The following is a 25,246-nucleotide window of genomic DNA, read 5'->3' on the forward strand; positions in this document are numbered from 1 at the left end:
TCAGATGACTTTCCTTAATCATTGCAACATAGTGCCGCCCGGCCAAACTTGATATATACCGCGACATATTGCAATGTGCCATATTATATTGCCGTTATAGTAATGAAACCATTGGAGGTGGTTGGGTAGCGCTCACAAGCCCATCTTTTGGTCAGTCAGTCACGATGTTTCCTTTTACCGCTTGTGACACCAGGATCCCTTGAAAGGTGTGCGAAGGTTAAACTTTCATTTAGGCCACTGGAATGTGTTGTCGCATGCTGGTATATCCTCTCTGATTGTTGACATCGGCGTTTCTTTTCACGATGGCCTCTGCGAACTGTATCCTTCATTGCAGTGCAGCATTGGTGGTTCAGTGGTAGAATTCGGGTTCGATTCCCGGCCAATGCATCCTTTTTCCTTTAATTGCCGTTCACGATGCCCGTGAATGCGTCCCTGTTGTCATGGTTGAAGGCCAATGCTCTGGATTGGGAAATATGTGTAGACAGAGATGAGAAATCAAATGACACACACAAATGGCTTACCTTTTGAAGCAAGCAAGGGTTTCGCCTCACTATGTTCTTGACATTCAAGGTAGGCCATATACCTTTGTGTGGACTGTAGTGTCCTGTACGCTAAATAATTCAATCTACATTATTCTGAGGCTATTGCTAGCTACACTCAGAATACAAAACAGGGTTGAGTTGGGTGGGTGGGTGGGTGGGTGGGTGGGTGGGGGGGGGGGTGGAAGGGAAGGATGAGAACCGCTCAACGCGTGTGCGTGCCTGCCTGCCGAGACATCAGAGCGAATGACGTCATCGCACCCGACGTGTTTCTTACTCCTCTACGTACGGAGCTTCGTCAGGGCAAATCAGTGGGACTAGCCAGCCTCGCAGCTAGATAAACGGATGTGTCTCGGTGGTTACCAGACTGCAACGTCTGGTTGACTCTTCCGGGGTTCCGCATGCAGGCAACTATTGTGGATACTTCCCTAATTCATCCAGGACAGCGACATTTTACCACCAGTCACTCGTGAAGTATTTCTCGCATAGATTCAAAGCGTGTATCGATAATACCGCGCATGGGAATTATCACCATTTAACTGACGGCTAGGTTAAAACATTTAAAACCATATAGCATGCGGTATCATCCCACGCTCAGTACCGGCAGGGAACAGTCACAGTTGGCACTGCTATCTTTATCATCTTTGAGCTGATGGTTGGTCGTTCAGATGACTTTCCTTAATCATTGCAACATAGTGCCGCCCGGCCAAACTTGATATATACCGCGACATATTGCAATGTGCCATATTATATTGCCGTTATAGTAATGAAACCATTGGAGGTGGTTGGGTAGCGCTCACAAGCCCATCTTTTGGTCAGTCAGTCACGATGTTTCCTTTTACCGCTTGTGACACCAGGATCCCTTGAAAGGTGTGCGAAGGTTAAACTTTCATTTAGGCCACTGGAATGTGTTGTCGCATGCTGGTATATCCTCTCTGATTGTTGACATCGGCGTTTCTTTTCACGATGGCCTCTGCGAACTGTATCCTTCATTGCAGTGCAGCATTGGTGGTTCAGTGGTAGAATTCGGGTTCGATTCCCGGCCAATGCATCCTTTTTCCTTTAATTGCCGTTCACGATGCCCGTGAATGCGTCCCTGTTGTCATGGTTGAAGGCCAATGCTCTGGATTGGGAAATATGTGTAGACAGAGATGAGAAATCAAATGACACACACAAATGGCTTACCTTTTGAAGCAAGCAAGGGTTTCGCCTCACTATGTTCTTGACATTCAAGGTAGGCCATATACCTTTGTGTGGACTGTAGTGTCCTGTACGCTAAATAATTCAATCTACATTATTCTGAGGCTATTGCTAGCTACACTCAGAATACAAAACAGGGTTGAGTTGGGTGGGTGGGTGGGTGGGTGGGTGGGGGGGGGGGTGGAAGGGAAGGATGAGAACCGCTCAACGCGTGTGCGTGCCTGCCTGCCGAGACATCAGAGCGAATGACGTCATCGCACCCGACGTGTTTCTTACTCCTCTACGTACGGAGCTTCGTCAGGGCAAATCAGTGGGACTAGCCAGCCTCGCAGCTAGATAAACGGATGTGTCTCGGTGGTTACCAGACTGCAACGTCTGGTTGACTCTTCCGGGGTTCCGCATGCAGGCAACTATTGTGGATACTTCCCTAATTCATCCAGGACAGCGACATTTTACCACCAGTCACTCGTGAAGTATTTCTCGCATAGATTCAAAGCGTGTATCGATAATACCGCGCATGGGAATTATCACCATTTAACTGACGGCTAGGTTAAAACATTTAAAACCATATAGCATGCGGTATCATCCCACGCTCAGTACCGGCAGGGAACAGTCACAGTTGGCACTGCTATCTTTATCATCTTTGAGCTGATGGTTGGTCGTTCAGATGACTTTCCTTAATCATTGCAACATAGTGCCGCCCGGCCAAACTTGATATATACCGCGACATATTGCAATGTGCCATATTATATTGCCGTTATAGTAATGAAACCATTGGAGGTGGTTGGGTAGCGCTCACAAGCCCATCTTTTGGTCAGTCAGTCACGATGTTTCCTTTTACCGCTTGTGACACCAGGATCCCTTGAAAGGTGTGCGAAGGTTAAACTTTCATTTAGGCCACTGGAATGTGTTGTCGCATGCTGGTATATCCTCTCTGATTGTTGACATCGGCGTTTCTTTTCACGATGGCCTCTGCGAACTGTATCCTTCATTGCAGTGCAGCATTGGTGGTTCAGTGGTAGAATTCTCGCCTGCCACGCGGGAGGCCCGGGTTCGATTCCCGGCCAATGCATCCTTTTTCCTTTAATTGCCGTTCACGATGCCCGTGAATGCGTCCCTGTTGTCATGGTTGAAGGCCAATGCTCTGGATTGGGAAATATGTGTAGACAGAGATGAGAAATCAAATGACACACACAAATGGCTTACCTTTTGAAGCAAGCAAGGGTTTCGCCTCACTATGTTCTTGACATTCAAGGTAGGCCATATACCTTTGTGTGGACTGTATTATATTGCCGTTATAGTAATGAAACCATTGGAGGTGGTTGGGTAGCGCTCACAAGCCCATCTTTTGGTCAGTCAGTCACGATGTTTCCTTTTACCGCTTGTGACACCAGGATCCCTTGAAAGGTGTGCGAAGGTTAAACTTTCATTTAGGCCACTGGAATGTGTTGTCGCATGCTGGTATATCCTCTCTGATTGTTGACATCGGCGTTTCTTTTCACGATGGCCTCTGCGAACTGTATCCTTCATTGCAGTGCAGCATTGGTGGTTCAGTGGTAGAATTCTCGCCTGCCACGCGGGAGGCCCGGGTTCGATTCCCGGCCAATGCATCCTTTTTCCTTTAATTGCCGTTCACGATGCCCGTGAATGCGTCCCTGTTGTCATGGTTGAAGGCCAATGCTCTGGATTGGGAAATATGTGTAGACAGAGATGAGAAATCAAATGACACACACAAATGGCTTACCTTTTGAAGCAAGCAAGGGTTTCGCCTCACTATGTTCTTGACATTCAAGGTAGGCCATATACCTTTGTGTGGACTGTAGTGTCCTGTACGCTAAATAATTCAATCTACATTATTCTGAGGCTATTGCTAGCTACACTCAGAATACAAAACAGGGTTGAGTTGGGTGGGTGGGTGGGTGGGTGGGTGGGTGGGGGGGGGGGTGGAAGGGAAGGATGAGAACCGCTCAACGCGTGTGCGTGCCTGCCTGCCGAGACATCAGAGCGAATGACGTCATCGCACCCGACGTGTTTCTTACTCCTCTACGTACGGAGCTTCGTCAGGGCAAATCAGTGGGACTAGCCAGCCTCGCAGCTAGATAAACGGATGTGTCTCGGTGGTTACCAGACTGCAACGTCTGGTTGACTCTTCCGGGGTTCCGCATGCAGGCAACTATTGTGGATACTTCCCTAATTCATCCAGGACAGCGACATTTTACCACCAGTCACTCGTGAAGTATTTCTCGCATAGATTCAAAGCGTGTATCGATAATACCGCGCATGGGAATTATCACCATTTAACTGACGGCTAGGTTAAAACATTTAAAACCATATAGCATGCGGTATCATCCCACGCTCAGTACCGGCAGGGAACAGTCACAGTTGGCACTGCTATCTTTATCATCTTTGAGCTGATGGTTGGTCGTTCAGATGACTTTCCTTAATCATTGCAACATAGTGCCGCCCGGCCAAACTTGATATATACCGCGACATATTGCAATGTGCCATATTATATTGCCGTTATAGTAATGAAACCATTGGAGGTGGTTGGGTAGCGCTCACAAGCCCATCTTTTGGTCAGTCAGTCACGATGTTTCCTTTTACCGCTTGTGACACCAGGATCCCTTGAAAGGTGTGCGAAGGTTAAACTTTCATTTAGGCCACTGGAATGTGTTGTCGCATGCTGGTATATCCTCTCTGATTGTTGACATCGGCGTTTCTTTTCACGATGGCCTCTGCGAACTGTATCCTTCATTGCAGTGCAGCATTGGTGGTTCAGTGGTAGAATTCTCGCCTGCCACGCGGGAGGCCCGGGTTCGATTCCCGGCCAATGCATCCTTTTTCCTTTAATTGCCGTTCACGATGCCCGTGAATGCGTCCCTGTTGTCATGGTTGAAGGCCAATGCTCTGGATTGGGAAATATGTGTAGACAGAGATGAGAAATCAAATGACACACACAAATGGCTTACCTTTTGAAGCAAGCAAGGGTTTCGCCTCACTATGTTCTTGACATTCAAGGTAGGCCATATACCTTTGTGTGGACTGTATTATATTGCCGTTATAGTAATGAAACCATTGGAGGTGGTTGGGTAGCGCTCACAAGCCCATCTTTTGGTCAGTCAGTCACGATGTTTCCTTTTACCGCTTGTGACACCAGGATCCCTTGAAAGGTGTGCGAAGGTTAAACTTTCATTTAGGCCACTGGAATGTGTTGTCGCATGCTGGTATATCCTCTCTGATTGTTGACATCGGCGTTTCTTTTCACGATGGCCTCTGCGAACTGTATCCTTCATTGCAGTGCAGCATTGGTGGTTCAGTGGTAGAATTCTCGCCTGCCACGCGGGAGGCCCGGGTTCGATTCCCGGCCAATGCATCCTTTTTCCTTTAATTGCCGTTCACGATGCCCGTGAATGCGTCCCTGTTGTCATGGTTGAAGGCCAATGCTCTGGATTGGGAAATATGTGTAGACAGAGATGAGAAATCAAATGACACACACAAATGGCTTACCTTTTGAAGCAAGCAAGGGTTTCGCCTCACTATGTTCTTGACATTCAAGGTAGGCCATATACCTTTGTGTGGACTGTAGTGTCCTGTACGCTAAATAATTCAATCTACATTATTCTGAGGCTATTGCTAGCTACACTCAGAATACAAAACAGGGTTGAGTTGGGTGGGTGGGGGGGGGGTGGGTGGGGGGGGGGTGGAAGGGAAGGATGAGAACCGCTCAACGCGTGTGCGTGCCTGCCTGCCGAGACATCAGAGCGAATGACGTCATCGCACCCGACGTGTTTCTTACTCCTCTACGTACGGAGCTTCGTCAGGGCAAATCAGTGGGACTAGCCAGCCTCGCAGCTAGATAAACGGATGTGTCTCGGTGGTTACCAGACTGCAACGTCTGGTTGACTCTTCCGGGGTTCCGCATGCAGGCAACTATTGTGGATACTTCCCTAATTCATCCAGGACAGCGACATTTTACCACCAGTCACTCGTGAAGTATTTCTCGCATAGATTCAAAGCGTGTATCGATAATACCGCGCATGGGAATTATCACCATTTAACTGACGGCTAGGTTAAAACATTTAAAACCATATAGCATGCGGTATCATCCCACGCTCAGTACCGGCAGGGAACAGTCACAGTTGGCACTGCTATCTTTATCATCTTTGAGCTGATGGTTGGTCGTTCAGATGACTTTCCTTAATCATTGCAACATAGTGCCGCCCGGCCAAACTTGATATATACCGCGACATATTGCAATGTGCCATATTATATTGCCGTTATAGTAATGAAACCATTGGAGGTGGTTGGGTAGCGCTCACAAGCCCATCTTTTGGTCAGTCAGTCACGATGTTTCCTTTTACCGCTTGTGACACCAGGATCCCTTGAAAGGTGTGCGAAGGTTAAACTTTCATTTAGGCCACTGGAATGTGTTGTCGCATGCTGGTATATCCTCTCTGATTGTTGACATCGGCGTTTCTTTTCACGATGGCCTCTGCGAACTGTATCCTTCATTGCAGTGCAGCATTGGTGGTTCAGTGGTAGAATTCGGGTTCGATTCCCGGCCAATGCATCCTTTTTCCTTTAATTGCCGTTCACGATGCCCGTGAATGCGTCCCTGTTGTCATGGTTGAAGGCCAATGCTCTGGATTGGGAAATATGTGTAGACAGAGATGAGAAATCAAATGACACACACAAATGGCTTACCTTTTGAAGCAAGCAAGGGTTTCGCCTCACTATGTTCTTGACATTCAAGGTAGGCCATATACCTTTGTGTGGACTGTAGTGTCCTGTACGCTAAATAATTCAATCTACATTATTCTGAGGCTATTGCTAGCTACACTCAGAATACAAAACAGGGTTGAGTTGGGTGGGTGGGTGGGTGGGTGGGTGGGTGGGGGGGGGGGTGGAAGGGAAGGATGAGAACCGCTCAACGCGTGTGCGTGCCTGCCTGCCGAGACATCAGAGCGAATGACGTCATCGCACCCGACGTGTTTCTTACTCCTCTACGTACGGAGCTTCGTCAGGGCAAATCAGTGGGACTAGCCAGCCTCGCAGCTAGATAAACGGATGTGTCTCGGTGGTTACCAGACTGCAACGTCTGGTTGACTCTTCCGGGGTTCCGCATGCAGGCAACTATTGTGGATACTTCCCTAATTCATCCAGGACAGCGACATTTTACCACCAGTCACTCGTGAAGTATTTCTCGCATAGATTCAAAGCGTGTATCGATAATACCGCGCATGGGAATTATCACCATTTAACTGACGGCTAGGTTAAAACATTTAAAACCATATAGCATGCGGTATCATCCCACGCTCAGTACCGGCAGGGAACAGTCACAGTTGGCACTGCTATCTTTATCATCTTTGAGCTGATGGTTGGTCGTTCAGATGACTTTCCTTAATCATTGCAACATAGTGCCGCCCGGCCAAACTTGATATATACCGCGACATATTGCAATGTGCCATATTATATTGCCGTTATAGTAATGAAACCATTGGAGGTGGTTGGGTAGCGCTCACAAGCCCATCTTTTGGTCAGTCAGTCACGATGTTTCCTTTTACCGCTTGTGACACCAGGATCCCTTGAAAGGTGTGCGAAGGTTAAACTTTCATTTAGGCCACTGGAATGTGTTGTCGCATGCTGGTATATCCTCTCTGATTGTTGACATCGGCGTTTCTTTTCACGATGGCCTCTGCGAACTGTATCCTTCATTGCAGTGCAGCATTGGTGGTTCAGTGGTAGAATTCGGGTTCGATTCCCGGCCAATGCATCCTTTTTCCTTTAATTGCCGTTCACGATGCCCGTGAATGCGTCCCTGTTGTCATGGTTGAAGGCCAATGCTCTGGATTGGGAAATATGTGTAGACAGAGATGAGAAATCAAATGACACACACAAATGGCTTACCTTTTGAAGCAAGCAAGGGTTTCGCCTCACTATGTTCTTGACATTCAAGGTAGGCCATATACCTTTGTGTGGACTGTAGTGTCCTGTACGCTAAATAATTCAATCTACATTATTCTGAGGCTATTGCTAGCTACACTCAGAATACAAAACAGGGTTGAGTTGGGTGGGTGGGTGGGTGGGTGGGTGGGTGGGTGGGTGGGTGGGGGGGGGGGTGGAAGGGAAGGATGAGAACCGCTCAACGCGTGTGCGTGCCTGCCTGCCGAGACATCAGAGCGAATGACGTCATCGCACCCGACGTGTTTCTTACTCCTCTACGTACGGAGCTTCGTCAGGGCAAATCAGTGGGACTAGCCAGCCTCGCAGCTAGATAAACGGATGTGTCTCGGTGGTTACCAGACTGCAACGTCTGGTTGACTCTTCCGGGGTTCCGCATGCAGGCAACTATTGTGGATACTTCCCTAATTCATCCAGGACAGCGACATTTTACCACCAGTCACTCGTGAAGTATTTCTCGCATAGATTCAAAGCGTGTATCGATAATACCGCGCATGGGAATTATCACCATTTAACTGACGGCTAGGTTAAAACATTTAAAACCATATAGCATGCGGTATCATCCCACGCTCAGTACCGGCAGGGAACAGTCACAGTTGGCACTGCTATCTTTATCATCTTTGAGCTGATGGTTGGTCGTTCAGATGACTTTCCTTAATCATTGCAACATAGTGCCGCCCGGCCAAACTTGATATATACCGCGACATATTGCAATGTGCCATATTATATTGCCGTTATAGTAATGAAACCATTGGAGGTGGTTGGGTAGCGCTCACAAGCCCATCTTTTGGTCAGTCAGTCACGATGTTTCCTTTTACCGCTTGTGACACCAGGATCCCTTGAAAGGTGTGCGAAGGTTAAACTTTCATTTAGGCCACTGGAATGTGTTGTCGCATGCTGGTATATCCTCTCTGATTGTTGACATCGGCGTTTCTTTTCACGATGGCCTCTGCGAACTGTATCCTTCATTGCAGTGCAGCATTGGTGGTTCAGTGGTAGAATTCTCGCCTGCCACGCGGGAGGCCCGGGTTCGATTCCCGGCCAATGCATCCTTTTTCCTTTAATTGCCGTTCACGATGCCCGTGAATGCGTCCCTGTTGTCATGGTTGAAGGCCAATGCTCTGGATTGGGAAATATGTGTAGACAGAGATGAGAAATCAAATGACACACACAAATGGCTTACCTTTTGAAGCAAGCAAGGGTTTCGCCTCACTATGTTCTTGACATTCAAGGTAGGCCATATACCTTTGTGTGGACTGTAGTGTCCTGTACGCTAAATAATTCAATCTACATTATTCTGAGGCTATTGCTAGCTACACTCAGAATACAAAACAGGGTTGAGTTGGGTGGGTGGGGGGGGGGTGGGTGGGGGGGGGGTGGAAGGGAAGGATGAGAACCGCTCAACGCGTGTGCGTGCCTGCCTGCCGAGACATCAGAGCGAATGACGTCATCGCACCCGACGTGTTTCTTACTCCTCTACGTACGGAGCTTCGTCAGGGCAAATCAGTGGGACTAGCCAGCCTCGCAGCTAGATAAACGGATGTGTCTCGGTGGTTACCAGACTGCAACGTCTGGTTGACTCTTCCGGGGTTCCGCATGCAGGCAACTATTGTGGATACTTCCCTAATTCATCCAGGACAGCGACATTTTACCACCAGTCACTCGTGAAGTATTTCTCGCATAGATTCAAAGCGTGTATCGATAATACCGCGCATGGGAATTATCACCATTTAACTGACGGCTAGGTTAAAACATTTAAAACCATATAGCATGCGGTATCATCCCACGCTCAGTACCGGCAGGGAACAGTCACAGTTGGCACTGCTATCTTTATCATCTTTGAGCTGATGGTTGGTCGTTCAGATGACTTTCCTTAATCATTGCAACATAGTGCCGCCCGGCCAAACTTGATATATACAGCGACATATTGCAATGTGCCATATTATATTGCCGTTATAGTAATGAAACCATTGGAGGTGGTTGGGTAGCGCTCACAAGCCCATCTTTTGGTCAGTCAGTCACGATGTTTCCTTTTACCGCTTGTGACACCAGGATCCCTTGAAAGGTGTGCGAAGGTTAAACTTTCATTTAGGCCACTGGAATGTGTTGTCGCATGCTGGTATATCCTCTCTGATTGTTGACATCGGCGTTTCTTTTCACGATGGCCTCTGCGAACTGTATCCTTCATTGCAGTGCAGCATTGGTGGTTCAGTGGTAGAATTCGGGTTCGATTCCCGGCCAATGCATCCTTTTTCCTTTAATTGCCGTTCACGATGCCCGTGAATGCGTCCCTGTTGTCATGGTTGAAGGCCAATGCTCTGGATTGGGAAATATGTGTAGACAGAGATGAGAAATCAAATGACACACACAAATGGCTTACCTTTTGAAGCAAGCAAGGGTTTCGCCTCACTATGTTCTTGACATTCAAGGTAGGCCATATACCTTTGTGTGGACTGTAGTGTCCTGTACGCTAAATAATTCAATCTACATTATTCTGAGGCTATTGCTAGCTACACTCAGAATACAAAACAGGGTTGAGTTGGGTGGGTGGGTGGGTGGGTGGGTGGGTGGGGGGGGGGGTGGAAGGGAAGGATGAGAACCGCTCAACGCGTGTGCGTGCCTGCCTGCCGAGACATCAGAGCGAATGACGTCATCGCACCCGACGTGTTTCTTACTCCTCTACGTACGGAGCTTCGTCAGGGCAAATCAGTGGGACTAGCCAGCCTCGCAGCTAGATAAACGGATGTGTCTCGGTGGTTACCAGACTGCAACGTCTGGTTGACTCTTCCGGGGTTCCGCATGCAGGCAACTATTGTGGATACTTCCCTAATTCATCCAGGACAGCGACATTTTACCACCAGTCACTCGTGAAGTATTTCTCGCATAGATTCAAAGCGTGTATCGATAATACCGCGCATGGGAATTATCACCATTTAACTGACGGCTAGGTTAAAACATTTAAAACCATATAGCATGCGGTATCATCCCACGCTCAGTACCGGCAGGGAACAGTCACAGTTGGCACTGCTATCTTTATCATCTTTGAGCTGATGGTTGGTCGTTCAGATGACTTTCCTTAATCATTGCAACATAGTGCCGCCCGGCCAAACTTGATATATACCGCGACATATTGCAATGTGCCATATTATATTGCCGTTATAGTAATGAAACCATTGGAGGTGGTTGGGTAGCGCTCACAAGCCCATCTTTTGGTCAGTCAGTCACGATGTTTCCTTTTACCGCTTGTGACACCAGGATCCCTTGAAAGGTGTGCGAAGGTTAAACTTTCATTTAGGCCACTGGAATGTGTTGTCGCATGCTGGTATATCCTCTCTGATTGTTGACATCGGCGTTTCTTTTCACGATGGCCTCTGCGAACTGTATCCTTCATTGCAGTGCAGCATTGGTGGTTCAGTGGTAGAATTCGGGTTCGATTCCCGGCCAATGCATCCTTTTTCCTTTAATTGCCGTTCACGATGCCCGTGAATGCGTCCCTGTTGTCATGGTTGAAGGCCAATGCTCTGGATTGGGAAATATGTGTAGACAGAGATGAGAAATCAAATGACACACACAAATGGCTTACCTTTTGAAGCAAGCAAGGGTTTCGCCTCACTATGTTCTTGACATTCAAGGTAGGCCATATACCTTTGTGTGGACTGTAGTGTCCTGTACGCTAAATAATTCAATCTACATTATTCTGAGGCTATTGCTAGCTACACTCAGAATACAAAACAGGGTTGAGTTGGGTGGGTGGGTGGGTGGGTGGGTGGGTGGGTGGGGGGGGGGGTGGAAGGGAAGGATGAGAACCGCTCAACGCGTGTGCGTGCCTGCCTGCCGAGACATCAGAGCGAATGACGTCATCGCACCCGACGTGTTTCTTACTCCTCTACGTACGGAGCTTCGTCAGGGCAAATCAGTGGGACTAGCCAGCCTCGCAGCTAGATAAACGGATGTGTCTCGGTGGTTACCAGACTGCAACGTCTGGTTGACTCTTCCGGGGTTCCGCATGCAGGCAACTATTGTGGATACTTCCCTAATTCATCCAGGACAGCGACATTTTACCACCAGTCACTCGTGAAGTATTTCTCGCATAGATTCAAAGCGTGTATCGATAATACCGCGCATGGGAATTATCACCATTTAACTGACGGCTAGGTTAAAACATTTAAAACCATATAGCATGCGGTATCATCCCACGCTCAGTACCGGCAGGGAACAGTCACAGTTGGCACTGCTATCTTTATCATCTTTGAGCTGATGGTTGGTCGTTCAGATGACTTTCCTTAATCATTGCAACATAGTGCCGCCCGGCCAAACTTGATATATACCGCGACATATTGCAATGTGCCATATTATATTGCCGTTATAGTAATGAAACCATTGGAGGTGGTTGGGTAGCGCTCACAAGCCCATCTTTTGGTCAGTCAGTCACGATGTTTCCTTTTACCGCTTGTGACACCAGGATCCCTTGAAAGGTGTGCGAAGGTTAAACTTTCATTTAGGCCACTGGAATGTGTTGTCGCATGCTGGTATATCCTCTCTGATTGTTGACATCGGCGTTTCTTTTCACGATGGCCTCTGCGAACTGTATCCTTCATTGCAGTGCAGCATTGGTGGTTCAGTGGTAGAATTCGGGTTCGATTCCCGGCCAATGCATCCTTTTTCCTTTAATTGCCGTTCACGATGCCCGTGAATGCGTCCCTGTTGTCATGGTTGAAGGCCAATGCTCTGGATTGGGAAATATGTGTAGACAGAGATGAGAAATCAAATGACACACACAAATGGCTTACCTTTTGAAGCAAGCAAGGGTTTCGCCTCACTATGTTCTTGACATTCAAGGTAGGCCATATACCTTTGTGTGGACTGTAGTGTCCTGTACGCTAAATAATTCAATCTACATTATTCTGAGGCTATTGCTAGCTACACTCAGAATACAAAACAGGGTTGAGTTGGGTGGGTGGGTGGGTGGGTGGGTGGGTGGGGGGGGGGGTGGAAGGGAAGGATGAGAACCGCTCAACGCGTGTGCGTGCCTGCCTGCCGAGACATCAGAGCGAATGACGTCATCGCACCCGACGTGTTTCTTACTCCTCTACGTACGGAGCTTCGTCAGGGCAAATCAGTGGGACTAGCCAGCCTCGCAGCTAGATAAACGGATGTGTCTCGGTGGTTACCAGACTGCAACGTCTGGTTGACTCTTCCGGGGTTCCGCATGCAGGCAACTATTGTGGATACTTCCCTAATTCATCCAGGACAGCGACATTTTACCACCAGTCACTCGTGAAGTATTTCTCGCATAGATTCAAAGCGTGTATCGATAATACCGCGCATGGGAATTATCACCATTTAACTGACGGCTAGGTTAAAACATTTAAAACCATATAGCATGCGGTATCATCCCACGCTCAGTACCGGCAGGGAACAGTCACAGTTGGCACTGCTATCTTTATCATCTTTGAGCTGATGGTTGGTCGTTCAGATGACTTTCCTTAATCATTGCAACATAGTGCCGCCCGGCCAAACTTGATATATACCGCGACATATTGCAATGTGCCATATTATATTGCCGTTATAGTAATGAAACCATTGGAGGTGGTTGGGTAGCGCTCACAAGCCCATCTTTTGGTCAGTCAGTCACGATGTTTCCTTTTACCGCTTGTGACACCAGGATCCCTTGAAAGGTGTGCGAAGGTTAAACTTTCATTTAGGCCACTGGAATGTGTTGTCGCATGCTGGTATATCCTCTCTGATTGTTGACATCGGCGTTTCTTTTAACGATGGCCTCTGCGAACTGTATCCTTCATTGCAGTGCAGCATTGGTGGTTCAGTGGTAGAATTCTCGCCTGCCACGCGGGAGGCCCGGGTTCGATTCCCGGCCAATGCATCCTTTTTCCTTTAATTGCCGTTCACGATGCCCGTGAATGCGTCCCTGTTGTCATGGTTGAAGGCCAATGCTCTGGATTGGGAAATATGTGTAGACAGAGATGAGAAATCAAATGACACACACAAATGGCTTACCTTTTGAAGCAAGCAAGGGTTTCGCCTCACTATGTTCTTGACATTCAAGGTAGGCCATATACCTTTGTGTGGACTGTAGTGTCCTGTACGCTAAATAATTCAATCTACATTATTCTGAGGCTATTGCTAGCTACACTCAGAATACAAAACAGGGTTGAGTTGGGTGGGTGGGTGGGTGGGTGGGTGGGGGGGGGTGGGTGGGGGGGGGGTGGAAGGGAAGGATGAGAACCGCTCAACGCGTGTGCGTGCCTGCCTGCCGAGACATCAGAGCGAATGACGTCATCGCACCCGACGTGTTTCTTACTCCTCTACGTACGGAGCTTCGTCAGGGCAAATCAGTGGGACTAGCCAGCCTCGCAGCTAGATAAACGGATGTGTCTCGGTGGTTACCAGACTGCAACGTCTGGTTGACTCTTCCGGGGTTCCGCATGCAGGCAACTATTGTGGATACTTCCCTAATTCATCCAGGACAGCGACATTTTACCACCAGTCACTCGTGAAGTATTTCTCGCATAGATTCAAAGCGTGTATCGATAATACCGCGCATGGGAATTATCACCATTTAACTGACGGCTAGGTTAAAACATTTAAAACCATATAGCATGCGGTATCATCCCACGCTCAGTACCGGCAGGGAACAGTCACAGTTGGCACTGCTATCTTTATCATCTTTGAGCTGATGGTTGGTCGTTCAGATGACTTTCCTTAATCATTGCAACATAGTGCCGCCCGGCCAAACTTGATATATACCGCGACATATTGCAATGTGCCATATTATATTGCCGTTATAGTAATGAAACCATTGGAGGTGGTTGGGTAGCGCTCACAAGCCCATCTTTTGGTCAGTCAGTCACGATGTTTCCTTTTACCGCTTGTGACACCAGGATCCCTTGAAAGGTGTGCGAAGGTTAAACTTTCATTTAGGCCACTGGAATGTGTTGTCGCATGCTGGTATATCCTCTCTGATTGTTGACATCGGCGTTTCTTTTCACGATGGCCTCTGCGAACTGTATCCTTCATTGCAGTGCAGCATTGGTGGTTCAGTGGTAGAATTCTCGCCTGCCACGCGGGAGGCCCGGGTTCGATTCCCGGCCAATGCATCCTTTTTCCTTTAATTGCCGTTCACGATGCCCGTGAATGCGTCCCTGTTGTCATGGTTGAAGGCCAATGCTCTGGATTGGGAAATATGTGTAGACAGAGATGAGAAATCAAATGACACACACAAATGGCTTACCTTTTGAAGCAAGCAAGGGTTTCGCCTCACTATGTTCTTGACATTCAAGGTAGGCCATATACCTTTGTGTGGACTGTAGTGTCCTGTACGCTAAATAATTCAATCTACATTATTCTGAGGCTATTGCTAGCTACACTCAGAATACAAAACAGGGTTGAGTTGGGTGGGTGGGTGGGTGGGTGGGTGGGTGGGGGGGGGGGTGGAAGGGAAGGATGAGAACCGCTCAACGCGTGTGCGTGCCTGCCTGCCGAGACATCAGAGCGAATGACGTCATCGCACCCGACGTGTTTCTTACTCCTCTACGTACGGAGCTTCGTCAGGGCAAATCAGTGGGACTAGCCAGCCTCGCAGCTAGATAAACGGATGTGTCTCGGTGGTTACCAGACTGCAACGTCTGGTTGACTCTTCCGGGGTTCCGCATGCAGGCAACTATTGTGGATACTTCCCTAATTCATCCAGGACAGCGACATTTTACCACCAGTCACTCGTGAAGTATTTCTCGCATAGATTCAAAGCGTGTATCGATAATACCGCGCATGGGAATTATCACCATTTAACTGACGGCTAGGTTAAAACATTTAAAACCATATAGCATGCGGTATCATCCCACGCTCAGTACCGGCAGGGAACAGTCACAGTTGGCACTGCTATCTTTATCATCTTTGAGCTGATGGTTGGTCGTTCAGATGACTTTCCTTAATCATTGCAACATAGTGCCGCCCGGCCAAACTTGATATATACCGCGACATATTGCAATGTGCCATATTATATTGCCGTTATAGTAATGAAACCATTGGAGGTGGTTGGGTAGCGCTCACAAGCCCATCTTTTGGTCAGTCAGTCACGATGTTTCCTTTTACCGCTTGTGACACCAGGATCCCTTGAAAGGTGTGCGAAGGTTAAACTTTCATTTAGGCCACTGGAATGTGTTGTCGCATGCTGGTATATCCTCTCTGATTGTTGACATCGGCGTTTCTTTTCACGATGGCCTCTGCGAACTGTATCCTTCATTGCAGTGCAGCATTGGTGGTTCAGTGGTAGAATTCTCGCCTGCCACGCGGGAGGCCCGGGTTCGATTCCCGGCCAATGCATCCTTTTTCCTTTAATTGCCGTTCACGATGCCCGTGAATGCGTCCCTGTTGTCATGGTTGAAGGCCAATGCTCTGGATTGGGAAATATGTGTAGACAGAGATGAGAAATCAAATGACACACACAAATGGCTTACCTTTTGAAGCAAGCAAGGGTTTCGCCTCACTATGTTCTTGACATTCAAGGTAGGCCATATACCTTTGTGTGGACTGTAGTGTCCTGTACGCTAAATAATTCAATCTACATTATTCTGAGGCTATTGCTAGCTACACTCAGAATACAAAACAGGGTTGAGTTGGGTGGGTGGGGGGGGGGTGGGTGGGGGGGGGGTGGAAGGGAAGGATGAGAACCGCTCAACGCGTGTGCGTGCCTGCCTGCCGAGACATCAGAGCGAATGACGTCATCGCACCCGACGTGTTTCTTACTCCTCTACGTACGGAGCTTCGTCAGGGCAAATCAGTGGGACTAGCCAGCCTCGCAGCTAGATAAACGGATGTGTCTCGGTGGTTACCAGACTGAAACGTCTGGTTGACTCTTCCGGGGTTCCGCATGCAGGCAACTATTGTGGATACTTCCCTAATTCATCCAGGACAGCGACATTTTACCACCAGTCACTCGTGAAGTATTTCTCGCATAGATTCAAAGCGTGTATCGATAATACCGCGCATGGGAATTATCACCATTTAACTGACGGCTAGGTTAAAACATTTAAAACCATATAGCATGCGGTATCATCCCACGCTCAGTACCGGCAGGGAACAGTCACAGTTGGCACTGCTATCTTTATCATCTTTGAGCTGATGGTTGGTCGTTCAGATGACTTTCCTTAATCATTGCAACATAGTGCCGCCCGGCCAAACTTGATATATACCGCGACATATTGCAATGTGCCATATTATATTGCCGTTATAGTAATGAAACCATTGGAGGTGGTTGGGTAGCGCTCACAAGCCCATCTTTTGGTCAGTCAGTCACGATGTTTCCTTTTACCGCTTGTGACACCAGGATCCCTTGAAAGGTGTGCGAAGGTTAAACTTTCATTTAGGCCACTGGAATGTGTTGTCGCATGCTGGTATATCCTCTCTGATTGTTGACATCGGCGTTTCTTTTCACGATGGCCTCTGCGAACTGTATCCTTCATTGCAGTGCAGCATTGGTGGTTCAGTGGTAGAATTCGGGTTCGATTCCCGGCCAATGCATCCTTTTTCCTTTAATTGCCGTTCACGATGCCCGTGAATGCGTCCCTGTTGTCATGGTTGAAGGCCAATGCTCTGGATTGGGAAATATGTGTAGACAGAGATGAGAAATCAAATGACACACACAAATGGCTTACCTTTTGAAGCAAGCAAGGGTTTCGCCTCACTATGTTCTTGACATTCAAGGTAGGCCATATACCTTTGTGTGGACTGTAGTGTCCTGTACGCTAAATAATTCAATCTACATTATTCTGAGGCTATTGCTAGCTACACTCAGAATACAAAACAGGGTTGAGTTGGGTGGGTGGGTGGGTGGGTGGGTGGGTGGGGGGGGGGGTGGAAGGGAAGGATGAGAACCGCTCAACGCGTGTGCGTGCCTGCCTGCCGAGACATCAGAGCGAATGACGTCATCGCACCCGACGTGTTTCTTACTCCTCTACGTACGGAGCTTCGTCAGGGCAAATCAGTGGGACTAGCCAGCCTCGCAGCTAGATAAACGGATGTGTCTCGGTGGTTACCAGACTGCAACGTCTGGTTGACTCTTCCGGGGTTCCGCATGCAGGCAACTATTGTGGATACTTCCCTAATTCATCCAGGACAGCGACATTTTACCACCAGTCACTCGTGAAGTATTTCTCGCATAGATTCAAAGCGTGTATCGATAATACCGCGCATGGGAATTATCACCATTTAACTGACGGCTAGGTTAAAACATTTAAAACCATATAGCATGCGGTATCATCCCACGCTCAGTACCGGCAGGGAACAGTCACAGTTGGCACTGCTATCTTTATCATCTTTGAGCTGATGGTTGGTCGTTCAGATGACTTTCCTTAATCATTGCAACATAGTGCCGCCCGGCCAAACTTGATATATACCGCGACATATTGCAATGTGCCATATTATATTGCCGTTATAGTAATGAAACCATTGGAGGTGGTTGGGTAGCGCTCACAAGCCCATCTTTTGGTCAGTCAGTCACGATGTTTCCTTTTACCGCTTGTGACACCAGGATCCCTTGAAAGGTGTGCGAAGGTTAAACTTTCATTTAGGCCACTGGAATGTGTTGTCGCATGCTGGTATATCCTCTCTGATTGTTGACATCGGCGTTTCTTTTAACGATGGCCTCTGCGAACTGTATCCTTCATTGCAGTGCAGCATTGGTGGTTCAGTGGTAGAATTCTCGCCTGCCACGCGGGAGGCCCGGGTTCGATTCCCGGCCAATGCATCCTTTTTCCTTTAATTGCCGTTCACGATGCCCGTGAATGCGTCCCTGTTGTCATGGTTGAAGGCCAATGCTCTGGATTGGGAAATATGTGTAGACAGAGATGAGAAATCAAATGACACACACAAATGGCTTACCTTTTGAAGCAAGCAAGGGTTTCGCCTCACTATGTTCTTGACATTCAAGGTAGGCCATATACCTTTGTGTGGACTGTAGTGTCCTGTACGCTAAATAATTCAATCTACATTATTCTGAGGCTATTGCTAGCTACACTCAGAATACAAAACAGGGTTGAGTTGGGTGGGTGGGTGGGTGGGTGGGTGGGGGGGGGTGGGTGGGGGGGGGGTGGAAGGGAAGGATGAGAACCGCTCAACGCGTGTGCGTGCCTGCCTGCCGAGACATCAGAGCGAATGACGTCATCGCACCCGACGTGTTTCTTACTCCTCTACGTACGGAGCTTCGTCAGGGCAAATCAGTGGGACTAGCCAGCCTCGCAGCTAGATAAACGGATGTGTCTCGGTGGTTACCAGACTGCAACGTCTGGTTGACTCTTCCGGGGTTCCGCATGCAGGCAACTATTGTGGATACTTCCCTAATTCATCCAGGACAGCGACATTTTACCACCAGTCACTCGTGAAGTATTTCTCGCATAGATTCAAAGCGTGTATCGATAATACCGCGCATGGGAATTATCACCATTTAACTGACGGCTAGGTTAAAACATTTAAAACCATATAGCATGCGGTATCATCCCACGCTCAGTACCGGCAGGGAACAGTCACAGTTGGCACTGCTATCTTTATCATCTTTGAGCTGATGGTTGGTCGTTCAGATGACTTTCCTTAATCATTGCAACATAGTGCCGCCCGGCCAAACTTGATATATACCGCGACATATTGCAATGTGCCATATTATATTGCCGTTATAGTAATGAAACCATTGGAGGTGGTTGGGTAGCGCTCACAAGCCCATCTTTTGGTCAGTCAGTCACGATGTTTCCTTTTACCGCTTGTGACACCAGGATCCCTTGAAAGGTGTGCGAAGGTTAAACTTTCATTTAGGCCACTGGAATGTGTTGTCGCATGCTGGTATATCCTCTCTGATTGTTGACATCGGCGTTTCTTTTCACGATGGCCTCTGCGAACTGTATCCTTCATTGCAGTGCAGCATTGGTGGTTCAGTGGTAGAATTCTCGCCTGCCACGCGGGAGGCCCGGGTTCGATTCCCGGCCAATGCATCCTTTTTCCTTTAATTGCCGTTCACGATGCCCGTGAATGCGTCCCTGTTGTCATGGTTGAAGGCCAATGCTCTGGATTGGGAAATATGTGTAGACAGAGATGAGAAATCAAATGACACACACAAATGGCTTACCTTTTGAAGCAAGCAAGGGTTTCGCCTCACTATGTTCTTGACATTCAAGGTAGGCCATATACCTTTGTGTGGACTGTAGTGTCCTGTACGCTAAATAATTCAATCTACATTATTCTGAGGCTATTGCTAGCTACACTCAGAATACAAAACAGGGTTGAGTTGGGTGGGTGGGTGGGTGGGTGGGTGGGTGGGGGGGGGGGGTGGAAGGGAAGGATGAGAACCGCTCAACGCGTGTGCGTGCCTGCCTGCCGAGACATCAGAGCGAATGACGTCATCGCACCCGACGTGTTTCTTACTCCTCTACGTACGGAGCTTCGTCAGGGCAAATCAGTGGGACTAGCCAGCCTCGCAGCTAGATAAACGGATGTGTCTCGGTGGTTACCAGACTGCAACGTCTGGTTGACTCTTCCGGGGTTCCGCATGCAGGCAACTATTGTGGATACTTCCCTAATTCATCCAGGACAGCGACATTTTACCACCAGTCACTCGTGAAGTATTTCTCGCATAGATTCAAAGCGTGTATCGATAATACCGCGCATGGGAATTATCACCATTTAACTGACGGCTAGGTTAAAACATTTAAAACCATATAGCATGCGGTATCATCCCACGCTCAGTACCGGCAGGGAACAGTCACAGTTGGCACTGCTATCTTTATCATCTTTGAGCTGATGGTTGGTCGTTCAGATGACTTTCCTTAATCATTGCAACATAGTGCCGCCCGGCCAAACTTGATATATACCGCGACATATTGCAATGTGCCATATTATATTGCCGTTATAGTAATGAAACCATTGGAGGTGGTTGGGTAGCGCTCACAAGCCCATCTTTTGGTCAGTCAGTCACGATGTTTCCTTTTACCGCTTGTGACACCAGGATCCCTTGAAAGGTGTGCGAAGGTTAAACTTTCATTTAGGCCACTGGAATGTGTTGTCGCATGCTGGTATATCCTCTCTGATTGTTGACATCGGCGTTTCTTTTCACGATGGCCTCTGCGAACTGTATCCTTCATTGCAGTGCAGCATTGGTGGTTCAGTGGTAGAATTCTCGCCTGCCACGCGGGAGGCCCGGGTTCGATTCCCGGCCAATGCATCCTTTTTCCTTTAATTGCCGTTCACGATGCCCGTGAATGCGTCCCTGTTGTCATGGTTGAAGGCCAATGCTCTGGATTGGGAAATATGTGTAGACAGAGATGAGAAATCAAATGACACACACAAATGGCTTACCTTTTGAAGCAAGCAAGGGTTTCGCCTCACTATGTTCTTGACATTCAAGGTAGGCCATATACCTTTGTGTGGACTGTATTATATTGCCGTTATAGTAATGAAACCATTGGAGGTGGTTGGGTAGCGCTCACAAGCCCATCTTTTGGTCAGTCAGTCACGATGTTTCCTTTTACCGCTTGTGACACCAGGATCCCTTGAAAGGTGTGCGAAGGTTAAACTTTCATTTAGGCCACTGGAATGTGTTGTCGCATGCTGGTATATCCTCTCTGATTGTTGACATCGGCGTTTCTTTTCACGATGGCCTCTGCGAACTGTATCCTTCATTGCAGTGCAGCATTGGTGGTTCAGTGGTAGAATTCTCGCCTGCCACGCGGGAGGCCCGGGTTCGATTCCCGGCCAATGCATCCTTTTTCCTTTAATTGCCGTTCACGATGCCCGTGAATGCGTCCCTGTTGTCATGGTTGAAGGCCAATGCTCTGGATTGGGAAATATGTGTAGACAGAGATGAGAAATCAAATGACACACACAAATGGCTTACCTTTTGAAGCAAGCAAGGGTTTCGCCTCACTATGTTCTTGACATTCAAGGTAGGCCATATACCTTTGTGTGGACTGTATTATATTGCCGTTATAGTAATGAAACCATTGGAGGTGGTTGGGTAGCGCTCACAAGCCCATCTTTTGGTCAGTCAGTCACGATGTTTCCTTTTACCGCTTGTGACACCAGGATCCCTTGAAAGGTGTGCGAAGGTTAAACTTTCATTTAGGCCACTGGAATGTGTTGTCGCATGCTGGTATATCCTCTCTGATTGTTGACATCGGCGTTTCTTTTCACGATGGCCTCTGCGAACTGTATCCTTCATTGCAGTGCAGCATTGGTGGTTCAGTGGTAGAATTCTCGCCTGCCACGCGGGAGGCCCGGGTTCGATTCCCGGCCAATGCATCCTTTTTCCTTTAATTGCCGTTCACGATGCCCGTGAATGCGTCCCTGTTGTCATGGTTGAAGGCCAATGCTCTGGATTGGGAAATATGTGTAGACAGAGATGAGAAATCAAATGACACACACAAATGGCTTACCTTTTGAAGCAAGCAAGGGTTTCGCCTCACTATGTTCTTGACATTCAAGGTAGGCCATATACCTTTGTGTGGACTGTAGTGTCCTGTACGCTAAATAATTCAATCTACATTATTCTGAGGCTATTGCTAGCTACACTCAGAATACAAAACAGGGTTGAGTTGGGTGGGTGGGGGGGGGTGGGTGGGGGGGGGGTGGAAGGGAAGGATGAGAACCGCTCAACGCGTGTGCGTGCCTGCCTGCCGAGACATCAGAGCGAATGACGTCATCGCACCCGACGTGTTTCTTACTCCTCTACGTACGGAGCTTCGTCAGGGCAAATCAGTGGGACTAGCCAGCCTCGCAGCTAGATAAACGGATGTGTCTCGGTGGTTACCAGACTGCAACGTCTGGTTGACTCTTCCGGGGTTCCGCATGCAGGCAACTATTGTGGATACTTCCCTAATTCATCCAGGACAGCGACATTTTACCACCAGTCACTCGTGAAGTATTTCTCGCATAGATTCAAAGCGTGTATCGATAATACCGCGCATGGGAATTATCACCATTTAACTGACGGCTAGGTTAAAACATTTAAAACCATATAGCATGCGGTATCATCCCACGCTCAGTACCGGCAGGGAACAGTCACAGTTGGCACTGCTATCTTTATCATCTTTGAGCTGATGGTTGGTCGTTCAGATGACTTTCCTTAATCATTGCAACATAGTGCCGCCCGGCCAAACTTGATATATACCGCGACATATTGCAATGTGCCATATTATATTGCCGTTATAGTAATGAAACCATTGGAGGTGGTTGGGTAGCGCTCACAAGCCCATCTTTTGGTCAGTCAGTCACGATGTTTCCTTTTACCGCTTGTGACACCAGGATCCCTTGAAAGGTGTGCGAAGGTTAAACTTTCATTTAGGCCACTGGAATGTGTTGTCGCATGCTGGTATATCCTCTCTGATTGTTGACATCGGCGTTTCTTTTCACGATGGCCTCTGCGAACTGTATCCTTCATTGCAGTGCAGCATTGGTGGTTCAGTGGTAGAATTCGGGTTCGATTCCCGGCCAATGCATCCTTTTTCCTTTAATTGCCGTTCACGATGCCCGTGAATGCGTCCCTGTTGTCATGGTTGAAGGCCAATGCTCTGGATTGGGAAATATGTGTAGACAGAGATGAGAAATCAAATGACACACACAAATGGCTTACCTTTTGAAGCAAGCAAGGGTTTCGCCTCACTATGTTCTTGACATTCAAGGTAGGCCATATACCTTTGTGTGGACTGTAGTGTCCTGTACGCTAAATAATTCAATCTACATTATTCTGAGGCTATTGCTAGCTACACTCAGAATACAAAACAGGGTTGAGTTGGGTGGGTGGGTGGGTGGGTGGGTGGGTGGGTGGGTGGGGGGGGGGGTGGAAGGGAAGGATGAGAACCGCTCAACGCGTGTGCGTGCCTGCCTGCCGAGACATCAGAGCGAATGACGTCATCGCACCCGACGTGTTTCTTACTCCTCTACGTACACTGGCGACACACTTTATTCGAGCTGGGCTAGTCCCACGAATTCGGGTATACCCGGGTGTATTGAGGTTTGTGACTGTTTTCTGCCCGAGTGCATTGAGTTATTTTCCAGCAGGGATTGAAGCATTTTATTCCCGCTGGCTGCAATACTGCACAGTACATATATATATACTGCATTACAATTCATGAATTTATGCCATCTGGTAGACACGCGAAGCATTGCAGCCTATTAAATCCTAATCATTATCATTTAACAGATCAGCCGCCCATCAGCCAGGCATGAACCCAGGCTGGGAAGGCAAATGCAACGGGGCTTGTCAGAGGTGAGGAGCGGCGCATTCCAGGTATCTGCCAGGTACATACCGGGTATTTGCTCGAATAAAGTGTGTCGGTGCAGTACGGAGCTTCGTCAGGGCAAATCAGTGGGACTAGCCAGCCTCGCAGCTAGATAAACGGATGTGTCTCGGTGGTTACCAGACTGCAACGTCTGGTTGACTCTTCCGGGGTTCCGCATGCAGGCAACTATTGTGGATACTTCCCTAATTCATCCAGGACAGCGACATTTTACCACCAGTCACTCGTGAAGTATTTCTCGCATAGATTCAAAGCGTGTATCGATAATACCGCGCATGGGAATTATCACCATTTAACTGACGGCTAGGTTAAAACATTTAAAACCATATAGCATGCGGTATCATCCCACGCTCAGTACCGGCAGGGAACAGTCACAGTTGGCACTGCTATCTTTATCATCTTTGAGCTGATGGTTGGTCGTTCAGATGACTTTCCTTAATCATTGCAACATAGTGCCGCCCGGCCAAACTTGATATATACCGCGACATATTGCAATGTGCCATATTATATTGCCGTTATAGTAATGAAACCATTGGAGGTGGTTGGGTAGCGCTCACAAGCCCATCTTTTGGTCAGTCAGTCACGATGTTTCCTTTTACCGCTTGTGACACCAGGATCCCTTGAAAGGTGTGCGAAGGTTAAACTTTCATTTAGGCCACTGGAATGTGTTGTCGCATGCTGGTATATCCTCTCTGATTGTTGACATCGGCGTTTCTTTTCACGATGGCCTCTGCGAACTGTATCCTTCATTGCAGTGCAGCATTGGTGGTTCAGTGGTAGAATTCGGGTTCGATTCCCGGCCAATGCATCCTTTTTCCTTTAATTGCCGTTCACGATGCCCGTGAATGCGTCCCTGTTGTCATGGTTGAAGGCCAATGCTCTGGATTGGGAAATATGTGTAGACAGAGATGAGAAATCAAATGACACACACAAATGGCTTACCTTTTGAAGCAAGCAAGGGTTTCGCCTCACTATGTTCTTGACATTCAAGGTAGGCCATATACCTTTGTGTGGACTGTAGTGTCCTGTACGCTAAATAATTCAATCTACATTATTCTGAGGCTATTGCTAGCTACACTCAGAATACAAAACAGGGTTGAGTTGGGTGGGTGGGTGGGTGGGTGGGTGGGGGGGGGGGTGGAAGGGAAGGATGAGAACCGCTCAACGCGTGTGCGTGCCTGCCTGCCGAGACATCAGAGCGAATGACGTCATCGCACCCGACGTGTTTCTTACTCCTCTACGTACGGAGCT

General features: G+C 48.1%; 13 non-coding genes across 13 annotated transcripts; all 13 read left to right on the forward strand.

Annotated features, from left to right (window-relative positions):
* The first annotated feature begins 2,740 nt into the window (after nt 1-2,740).
* On the forward strand, nt 2,741-2,811 carry TRNAG-GCC (transfer RNA glycine (anticodon GCC)). Its single transcript has one exon. It is a non-coding gene; the product is annotated as a tRNA-Gly (tRNA).
* Nucleotides 2,812-3,278: 467 nt separating this feature from the next.
* On the forward strand, nt 3,279-3,349 carry TRNAG-GCC (transfer RNA glycine (anticodon GCC)). The gene has a single exon. It is a non-coding gene; the product is annotated as a tRNA-Gly (tRNA).
* A 1,154-nt stretch (nt 3,350-4,503) lies between these two features.
* On the forward strand, nt 4,504-4,574 carry TRNAG-GCC (transfer RNA glycine (anticodon GCC)). The gene has a single exon. It is a non-coding gene; the product is annotated as a tRNA-Gly (tRNA).
* Nucleotides 4,575-5,041: 467 nt separating this feature from the next.
* On the forward strand, nt 5,042-5,112 carry TRNAG-GCC (transfer RNA glycine (anticodon GCC)). Its single transcript has one exon. It is a non-coding gene; the product is annotated as a tRNA-Gly (tRNA).
* Nucleotides 5,113-8,678: 3,566 nt separating this feature from the next.
* On the forward strand, nt 8,679-8,749 carry TRNAG-GCC (transfer RNA glycine (anticodon GCC)). The gene has a single exon. It is a non-coding gene; the product is annotated as a tRNA-Gly (tRNA).
* Nucleotides 8,750-13,510: 4,761 nt separating this feature from the next.
* TRNAG-GCC (transfer RNA glycine (anticodon GCC)) lies at nt 13,511-13,581 on the forward strand. Its single transcript has one exon. It is a non-coding gene; the product is annotated as a tRNA-Gly (tRNA).
* Nucleotides 13,582-14,744: 1,163 nt separating this feature from the next.
* On the forward strand, nt 14,745-14,815 carry TRNAG-GCC (transfer RNA glycine (anticodon GCC)). The gene has a single exon. It is a non-coding gene; the product is annotated as a tRNA-Gly (tRNA).
* Nucleotides 14,816-15,969: 1,154 nt separating this feature from the next.
* Nucleotides 15,970-16,040, forward strand: TRNAG-GCC (transfer RNA glycine (anticodon GCC)). The gene has a single exon. It is a non-coding gene; the product is annotated as a tRNA-Gly (tRNA).
* A 2,351-nt stretch (nt 16,041-18,391) lies between these two features.
* On the forward strand, nt 18,392-18,462 carry TRNAG-GCC (transfer RNA glycine (anticodon GCC)). Its single transcript has one exon. It is a non-coding gene; the product is annotated as a tRNA-Gly (tRNA).
* Nucleotides 18,463-19,625: 1,163 nt separating this feature from the next.
* On the forward strand, nt 19,626-19,696 carry TRNAG-GCC (transfer RNA glycine (anticodon GCC)). Its single transcript has one exon. It is a non-coding gene; the product is annotated as a tRNA-Gly (tRNA).
* Nucleotides 19,697-20,851: 1,155 nt separating this feature from the next.
* On the forward strand, nt 20,852-20,922 carry TRNAG-GCC (transfer RNA glycine (anticodon GCC)). Its single transcript has one exon. It is a non-coding gene; the product is annotated as a tRNA-Gly (tRNA).
* A 467-nt stretch (nt 20,923-21,389) lies between these two features.
* On the forward strand, nt 21,390-21,460 carry TRNAG-GCC (transfer RNA glycine (anticodon GCC)). Its single transcript has one exon. It is a non-coding gene; the product is annotated as a tRNA-Gly (tRNA).
* Nucleotides 21,461-21,927: 467 nt separating this feature from the next.
* On the forward strand, nt 21,928-21,998 carry TRNAG-GCC (transfer RNA glycine (anticodon GCC)). The gene has a single exon. It is a non-coding gene; the product is annotated as a tRNA-Gly (tRNA).
* Nucleotides 21,999-25,246: the final 3,248 nt, after the last annotated feature.

This window comes from Ascaphus truei, unplaced genomic scaffold (genome assembly GCF_040206685.1).
Source record: "Ascaphus truei isolate aAscTru1 unplaced genomic scaffold, aAscTru1.hap1 HAP1_SCAFFOLD_1216, whole genome shotgun sequence".
Classification (NCBI taxonomy): domain Eukaryota; kingdom Metazoa; phylum Chordata; class Amphibia; order Anura; family Ascaphidae; genus Ascaphus; species Ascaphus truei.